Source organism: Peromyscus eremicus, chromosome 23 (genome assembly GCF_949786415.1).
Source record: "Peromyscus eremicus chromosome 23, PerEre_H2_v1, whole genome shotgun sequence".
Taxonomy (NCBI): Eukaryota; Metazoa; Chordata; class Mammalia; order Rodentia; family Cricetidae; genus Peromyscus; species Peromyscus eremicus.
Genome location: NC_081438.1, coordinates 16,192,189 through 16,201,623, shown reverse-complemented (window position 1 = coordinate 16,201,623; position 9,435 = coordinate 16,192,189). Strand labels below are relative to the sequence as shown.

At 43.4% G+C, this 9,435-nt stretch overlaps 1 long non-coding RNA gene across 1 annotated transcript; it reads left to right on the top strand.

Moving 5' to 3' along the window:
- The first annotated feature begins 48 nt into the window (after nt 1-48).
- Nucleotides 49-8,877, top strand: LOC131898092 (uncharacterized). Its single transcript, XR_009375844.1, has 2 exons — nt 49-151; nt 8,610-8,877. It is a non-coding gene; the product is annotated as an uncharacterized LOC131898092 (long non-coding RNA).
- Nucleotides 8,878-9,435: the final 558 nt, after the last annotated feature.

Below are 9,435 nucleotides of genomic sequence, written 5' to 3'. Positions count from 1 at the left end.
ATGTCAAACTCGGAACCCAGATGGATAAAGACAATGACAGGAATGTTAAGTGATTTTACCTGCCTGTGTGGCTGCTGAAGACATGAAATGAGATGTTGGTGGTAAAGCAATTTGTGTTTGGCATGGGAGTTCATAAATATTAACTAGCATGGTATGTAGAAAGCAGATCTGAAATATTTCATAGACAGTGTTTGGTGGTTAATATTGAGTGTCAGCTTGACAGAATCTAGAGTTGCCCAGGAGACAGTCCTCTGGGCTTGACTATGAATTTTAACTGAGGTAGGAAAACCCACTCTGAACAGGCACAGCACCATCCTATGGACTGGAGTCCAGGACAGAATGAAAAGAAAATAAGCTGAGCACCAGCATCATTCTTTCTCTGCTTCCCGGTTGTGTATGCAATGTGTATGCATCTGCCTCACACTCCTGCCTCTGTGACTCTCCCACCGTGATGGACTGTACCCTCAAACTGTGATTATAGTAATCCCTCCCTTCCCGAAGTTGCTTTGGTCAAGTGTTTCGTCATAGCTGCATGAAAAATACCCCACACTTACAATATAATATTCTCAATGAATGTCAGCTATTTTAAATAGTATTAGTGCTGGGAATGAGACTGTATTATTATTTCAGATCATTGTTTAGCCTAAGATGATAGTTCAGTGACCAGAGAGCCTAGACTATGGAGAAACTTTTGTTTGTGAAGGAAAATTTATTTATATTATTCTATGGAGATTTGGGTACACAGGTGAGGGAAAAAAACATATTGTGGACTATCTGCTTCCCTCGGATTCTGAAGCAGGGATAACCCCTCAGTCATCCCTGTGGGGTCGACATCCATACACCCTCCCTGCATAAAGGCAGAATAAAGAGTGCAAGCCAAATGATGCTGCAATCCTACCGAGAAATCAGACTCCTTGTCTTCAGGAGAAAATCAGTAAGAAGACATCGCCGGCATCATTGCTGATCACAAAGTTTGAGTGGGCCAAGGGTTCTGAGAAAAATAAACAGCAAAGACCTTTCACTTCTCAAAAAAAAAAAAATGGAAGAGACAGCAAAGTCAGTTTATAAGGTTTCAGAATTGTGTCAGGGCGGGAGTTCAGAGAGAGATCAGATTCATCATTTTTAGCCTTAAAGGCTGTGATAGTGAGTGGCAGCTGCCGTGTGCCGTCTTGCACTCCCTGGTCGTTAAGTATGACCCTTTCAGCTTGTTTCAGCCTGTTAAACTTCCTGCATCTGTTATTGTGTCTCTGTTGATGTCTTTTCAAGAAAGAAGGCTTTGTTTGCTTGCTTCCCTCTCTACATCCATCCTGGCTGCCGGTTTGGGTTTTATGGTCTGGGAAGCCACAAAGCTCAGGTAAGTCTTCTTTGCCCTGGGAGATAACCCATAAGAGAGGAGCTAGTTTCCTGTGCGTTCTGCTGTCCTGCTAAGGCCACAGTGAGTTGCTAAGGGGACAGTGAGATGCTGGACAGTGAAACAACCAGAGACAGTAAGGAAGGGAGGAGACATGGAAGAGAAGAAGAAGTGAAGAATAAAGGCATGACGATTCTCACCGCATCTTCCCGATGAGCAAATGGCTCTGCGGAGCAGGGTTAAGACAATCTGCAGGCTACAACATATGCCTGGTCCTCCATGCTTCTCACTGTTTCTCAAGGCATCTTACGCTCTCTGATTGGAGAGATCTTGGAGACTTGTATTTTAGGCATCGGGAACACCAAGGACCAGCCTCTGCAAGTGGAGCTCAGCAGCAGATCTCTTCTCACAGTGGGAGGGAAGAGAAGGTGATCCCCCTCCTTGCTGCCCACCCCACCGGTTCCTTCACTCAGCAAATGACCCTGCTGAGTGCAGCGGGCTTTTCTTACACATTAGGTTTTATTTAAACCACATGGATCCTTGTGACTCCACTCAGCCCCGCAGTTATTAGGTGTTTTTCCTTCTTGGCAGGGTGAGAGCAGGAGAGAAGAGCATGGGGTGGGGGTGGGGTGGCTCCTCAAGGCTGCCACTACACCAGCCTGCTCCTCCTGGGGAAGATCCTACCACAGTACCTATGGGAACATCAGATGTAGCTGCGGCCACCTCAAGTTTCCCTGGTGAAAAACTCACCATATGCAGAGATGTATTTCAAATATTTTCTTTCCTTTTCTTTCCTTGCCTTTCTTTTTTTTTCCTTTCCTTTTTTTTTTTTTTTTTTTTTTTGTGGACAGCTCTACATTTATTGTGTTTGGGAGGCAGAGTGAGAGAGAAACCCCGGCAGGAAGATTGGGTACAGCCTAGAGTTCCTGGTGAAGAGCAGGAAGAATGTAGTTGGGATCTGTCTTTTGCCCCAATACTTTTCTATTGTCATTCATGTTACAGTACAGGGATTAGTTCCTTCATTCATGTTGCAGTACAGGGATTGGTCCCTTCGTCCATGTTGCAGTACAGGGATTGGTCCCTTTGTTCATGTTGCAGTACAGGGATTGGTCCCTTCGTTCATGTTGCAGTACAGGGATTGGTCCCTTCGTTCATGTTGCAGTACAGGGATTGGTCCCTTCGTCCATGTTGTAGTACAGGGATTGGCCCCTTTGTTCATGTTGCAGTACAGGGATTGGCCCCTATAAACTGAGAGTTTCTTACCTCTCTGTGTGTCAAGCCTCATGCTCTCCCTATAGCCTCCCCAGTGGCTCAGTCCCGGGGATGGGTCTCTTAGTTTTCTCTGATATCCACAGGGTCACCTTCCCCCTATATCTGTGATGCAGGGTATCTCTTGAGGACCACCACTGAATGGGCACAAAGATCCTGTGCCTTCTAGCCATCTGTCTCAGGATTACAATCACGTTCACAAACCGTTATGTGAAATGCAGGCTGTTATTTCCACATTGACAAAAAGATGGAAGGTGAGAATTCTGAGACATCCGCACCCCAAATTTCCCCTTCTTCTGATCCTCACTGGAAGAGCTCCGTCATAAATGCACAGGGTGTTTTAAGACTACTATAGATCAGTAGTTCTCAACGTTCCTAAAGCTGCAACACTTTGATACAGTTCCTCATGTTGTGGTGACCCCCAACCATAAAATTATTTTCATTGCTACTTCATACCTGTCATTTTGCTACTGTTAGGAATCATAATGTAAATATCTGATATGCAGGATGTCTGATATGTGGAACCCAATGAAAGAGTTGTTTAAACCTGAGGGGTCACGACCCACAGGTTGAGAACTGCTTCTTTAACTAATGTCACAAAGCCAGCAAGACACCTTCAGACATAAGGGATGCGTGAATTAGTGGCCTGGCCTGGGGGGTTGTGTTGGGCATTTTTTTAATTAAGAAAAATTTATTCATCTTACATAACAAAGATCCTCCCTCTTCCCTCCTCCGGCCCCTCCAGCTTCCCCCTCCCAACCCACTCCCCATTCCCTTCTACAAGAAGGTAAGGCCTCCCATGAGGAGGTACATTTAGTAGAGGCAGGTCCAAGCCCCTCCCCCTGCCTCAAGGTAGTGGGCTCCAAAAAGCCTGCTCATGCACCAGGGGTAGATTCTGATCCTACTGCCAGGGGCCCCTTAAGCAGATCAAGCTACACAACTGTCTTGCTATGCAGAGGGCCTAGTCCAGTCCCATGCAGGCTCCACAGCTGTTGATCTAAATTTCATGAGTTCCCACTGGTTTGGTTTGGTTGTCTCTGTAGGTTTCCCCATTTTGGTGCCCTTGCTCATAGAATCCCTCTTCCCTCTCTTTGACTGGACTCCTGAGCATGTTTTATGGCCAGAAGACCTTACAATCAAGGATGATGCTCTCTTTCTAGGCAGTTCCTGGACTCTGGGCTTCCCTACACAGATATCCCTCTGTCTACTTTGAGGACCCACCTGCTGCTGAAGGGCGAGTGGTATTTAATAACAGAATTCCGATGGCAGGGAAGTAATTAAACCAATGCCAGCCACCCTTTGCACAAGTGCTTAGCATATGCCAGGCACAGGTAAAATGCCTTTGCTTACACAATCCTGACCCATTCTCATATCAAATTCACAGGCTTCTACTCAGCAGGTGTTTCATTTGAGGCAAAGTCTGAGTGTGTTATCAGTGATTCGATGACTCACTGGATGAAGGTCTGGGGCTTTCTGAAGTCAAGAAGGATGGCTCTAGGGTCCATGGTCTTAAAGACATCTAAGCTACTCCTTACAGGGAGGAAACTGTCAGTTTTGAACCGATCGAGACGAACCGATCGAGACAGAACACTATAGAAAGACAAACCCTGGTCTGCAGCCCACATATGGAGACAGAGAGCTGGACTCTGAATTGCCTCTCTTGTTCTTTGAGGAGATCTGGTGACAGTTTTAGGAAGAGGAAGACTAAAGAACAGAAATCATTGTTATAATCATTATTGCTATTACTATTCCAATATATCAATTTTTCCAAATGCTTGTTCCCTTAAATTAGCTGAGACATCTTTGGTCTTCATCTCTTACCTCAACAAATTCTCCCCTCTTATACTTGGCAAAGTATAGTTGATCCCAGATCATATTAATTGATTGGGAGTTCTGCATGAATAATTGCTTTGAATTAATACCAGTTAATTGGATTTGCAACATAATAAATTTGGTGACCCACTTGGTACATGAATACAATTAAGGTATTTTCAGGACTGCTATTAGAAGGGAAATGTCCTGCTGTCTTAAAAAATATGTAGGTTAAGATAGCACATATGTTCTGTGTTTTAGAATCTCTAAAGTTCCTTTGATTTCCCAAATCTATTTTTTTCAGCCTAACTCTTCCCCTCTACCCCACCCCAAGCCACTCCTGGAGCTGATCAGAGGAAATGCTGCTGTAAGTCTGGTGTGAATCATCTCTCTTTTCTGTCTGGGGATTCTTATATGTATATCAGAAACTATGAGAAGAGACAGCTGTACATGCAATTGTGACTTGCTAGACACAGAACACAGTAGTTAGCATTGCTCTAGGCCAGTTCCCAGGAATGCAAGAATGTAAATGACATGGGTAACCGATCACCCACTGCATTAGCCAGGGTTCCCTAAAAGAACAGAACTGATAGAATGCAAATATATGTTAAAGGGGGATTTATTAGCCTGGCTTAAAGGCTGGGGTCTGGATAGTCTGGTTTGTCTCAGTATGAAAAGGCCAAGAATGCAGTAGTTGTTCAAGTCCATAAGGCTGGATGTCTCAGCAGTCTCAACCTGGCTTTGGAGTCCTGGAGGATTCCTGGGGAGCTGCTGGTCTTCAGACTACACCAGAATCCTGAGGAAGTTGGATGTAATACCAGCCCCAACAGCAGACTAGATGAACCTGCCAGAGAGGGTGAGGATGAGCAGGCAAACACCAAAACTTTCTTCTTCCCCATGCATCCTTTCACCAGCGTTGCCATCAGGTGTGGCCCAGGTTTGGGCGGGTCTTCCTGCTTCAAGGGACCTGATTAAAGAACTCTCTCCAGGAGAGCCCAGCTGACTGGCGGTCAAGTTGACAACAAAGGTTAGCCATCACAACCCTACAATGTGCTGCTTTTTCCCTGCCCTGCTTTGTCCCTGATGTCATAAGCTGGGCCCTCCAACCTTGTTCCTACTCCATAACAGAGCCTGGGTGAGAGATGGTGCTTACGTAGAGAAGGAAGGTGAAGCCAGGAGATGGTACAAGGAGCAGTGATGCTGACTCCATCCTTTCTGATGCTCAATCTCCTTGACAAGATCCTACTGACCTCTCAATATTCAGTCTTCAATTGGAAGACATGTCATCCCTACTCTCCAATGGGCATTAAGTATAAATCCTACCTATCAGCACTTTCTAGGCCACCTATCCTCTATGTGCCAAGCCTTCTTATATCTTCAAAGTCTTTCTACGGTTAATGAGCAAAATCTTATTTCAAGAGGGCCTTATTGTCTCCACCTTGCTCCATCGAAACCAATGTAATGTCACCCAGCAATGTGTCATGAACTTGTCATTTGAATTAACTGTGATACTGGAGCTAAAGGTTGAGCAATCTTGCTGCCGAAGGCGTTTTCCTCTAACAGCTCCATAAAGTGGGCAGCAAAATTAATAGTTGGCTATAAAGTGGTCGTTTGCAGGTTGCTGGGTGCAGCAAAATGATAACTGATGGAGACCAGGATCTTCTTCCATGGTGCAGAAAGGACTTCATGAGAGGGCCGTGTAGTTCTGAAGTTTGTCAGAGCAAGCACGGTCCAAGGCTGGCAGGTCAAAGCATAGAGTGAGCTCACAGCAAGAAGGAGGCTATCTGAAGCCCAACTGAAAAATCTTTACCTAGGCTGCACTACAGAATTATGGACTCAGGAATGGGAGAAAATAATTATTATTTAATCTACCTTTTTTGGGCAATTTGTTATAGTAGTCAGATCTAACAACTTATTGTATGAATGCTGAGAAGCAACATAATAATCAATAGTGATATGTCAGTGGTAATAAGAGTGAAGATAGTGACTATGATGGTGTGGTGGTGTCGATGATGATATTGGTGGTGATGGTGGTGTTGACTATAATGGCAATGATGATGGTGATGATGAGAGTGATGCTAAAGATGATGATGATAACGATGATGATGGTAGTTGTGGTTGGTGGTGATGATTATGGTGATACTGTTAATGCTGGTGATAACGATGGTGGTGGTAGTAGATATAATTGGGATGATGGTAATGATAATGGTGATGATGATGATGATGCTAGTGATGTTACTGGTAACATTGATGGTGTGGTGGTGGTGATAATGTTGATACCAATGATCATGGTGATGATGATGGTGATAGGGATGGTGGTGATGATAGTGAGGATGACCATGACATTAGTGGTGCTAATGTTCATATGGTAATAATGATGACAATGAGGCTACTGACTGTATAATACTTACTACTGTGAACTAGGTACTTCTCTAATGATTTATCCTAGCTGTGGGATATTTGTACACTGTATAACAATGTATTGCTGTGATTGGTATAATGCAAAGCTGAAAGGCCAGTAGCTAGGCAGGAGGTATAAGCAAGACTTCTGGACTGAGAGAGAACTCTAGGAAGAAGACGATGGAGTCACCAGCCAGACTTGGAGGAAGTAAGATGGGCAGGCAGTACAAAGAAGTAACGCCACGTGACTGAACACAGATTAATATAAATGGGTTAATTTAAGTTATAAGAGCTAGTTGGGGACAAGCCTAAGCTAAAGCTGAGCATTCATAATTAATAGTCTCCATGTCATTGTTTGTGAGTTGGCAGCCCAAAGAAAAATCCATCTACATATCCCTTTGTTTCTTCATAGTTAGCTATAGAAACTAAGGAGGAAAATTAAAAGCCTTCCTTGACAAAGACATTCAGGCATTGACCTAAGCAGTCTGGATCCCCTGCCCATGCTCCACAGCATAATGTCACTCTATAGAGGGGTCATATTTGTGTATATATAGACACATCTAACAGTGTAAACAGTCATGTCCAGATGGATGGTCATGTCAACTAGGGAGTCATGTAACTCCTTCAGCTTTCTCATTAACATCTCAAGGAATAAATAGATCCTGCTTTATGGGGCAATTTTGAAGTTAAAATGACTTATTAGTAAAGAGCTCTTAGAGGAATTCCTGGTACATGGTTACTGTTCAATAAAGTATTTTAGTATCATCATTTTATATAGTTACTTTTTCAATAATGACTTGGCCATAGAGAAAATAGGCAAAATCATCCTTGGAGGGGAAGGCAGGAGAGACACATCCAACATCAGCAACTAGGAGAAATGTTTCCAACAGTCTCACCTTTCCACATTTCTCATATCAGCTGATGTTGGGTGTGCCTAGGAAGCTCATCATCATCAATGGTGAGTAACAAGGAAGGTGGTGAACCAGGATGATGTCCCACGATATCCAGGAGAGTTCCATGGCAAGAAGTAGGAGCCCCTGCATCCCAGTCCACAGGGAAGTGATGGGCATTGAGGGATAGTCCTAGGAGCAGATCTACTGCTGGGCCACAGGAAGCCATGGATCTTGTTTAGACACTTCTGTAGAATCCATTCCCATTGTCATCTCTATTCATGAACTAGCATCCACCTCTATTTATTTTCCCCATTCATTAACTCTCTGCTGAGCTACTAATCATGATGGAAGCAAGGACCATGCAAGTCTCATTGTAAAGGGTAGATCTATCCCTTTGCTTGCTGGTTACTTAATACGTGAGGTGGACATATTTCGAATGTAAAAGGGAAAAAAAACAAGTATTAAGATAAATGTCTGTATGTGAATGGATGTATACATACTTGTTGTATCTCAATTTTAAATGTTGCTATCTCTTTCTTATTTCAAATACCTTACCTGAAAATAATTGAACATCTCATCTCATTAGTAACTCCTAACATAATGCATAAAAGGGCATTCCCAAAAGAAAGCTCTGAATTCACCAATAAATATTAAAATGCAGTTATCAAGATCGCTGCTATTTTATCAGGTGAAGTGTAGAAAATTGCTGGGTTTTTTTTAAAAAAAAAAATTGTCCTTAGACTTCAATTTTCCAAAATATCCCAAGATTACTCTCAGGATTCAACCAAGGGGAAAGATAAATAAGAAAAGAAATAGATAAATTGGGCAATAACAGGGGAAAAAATGAGATTCCAACCATCTGTATTGACTTTATATTTTATAAGAAACACAAGTCATTTGAAAGCACACTTTTCTCAGCGCTAAATTGTCAAGTGAGAGCGAGTGCATACACAAGACAACAGGCGAACCTCCGAGGACTCTGCTCTACTGCACAGTGATCTCGGCGTCGGTGAAATTGCCAGATAAACTGCAGGACCGTTGTTCCTTGGAAGTTTCTTTTATTGAGAGACACCATCTTACAGAAAACATTTAAGTGAATTAATAATGAGGCAAGAACATCGCAGGCAATAAATAATGTGGCATCCAAGATTATCCAAGAATGTGGCAGTATTCTTTTGTTTTGATGGCTGCCTTTTAGATTTTAACACACGTTCTGTGTTCTGGGGGTTGCTGTGAGTCAGTGGTGAGATGCAGGTGCCTACCTCTCAAGGTCAGCCATACTGTGGCTGTGCATCCCATCTCGCCTGAACAGCCAACTGTGGCATACCTGTCTTGAACTCACCTGTTTTCTAGGTCCAGGTTCTCCTAAAGCTGGACCAGAGACCTCATTCCCTCACTGACTGCTGCTTAGAGACTTCCCTCTGTTACTGGCCACAAGGCTCCCCACACAGCACAGGTCACCACACTGCAAGTGGTATTCCTTAGGATGAGCAAATAAGAGAATAAGCTCTCACAATGGCATTCTTTCTGTAATCTACTTCGGAAAGAATATCATATGAGCCATGGTATATTCTTTCAGTAGAGGTCAGTGAGTCAGGCCTGCAGGATTTCATATCTTTAAAGACTAATTTTATGTGTATGGGTGTTTCGCCTACATGTATGTCTGTGTGACATGTGTGTCTATGCAACATGTGTATGCAACAGCCTCAG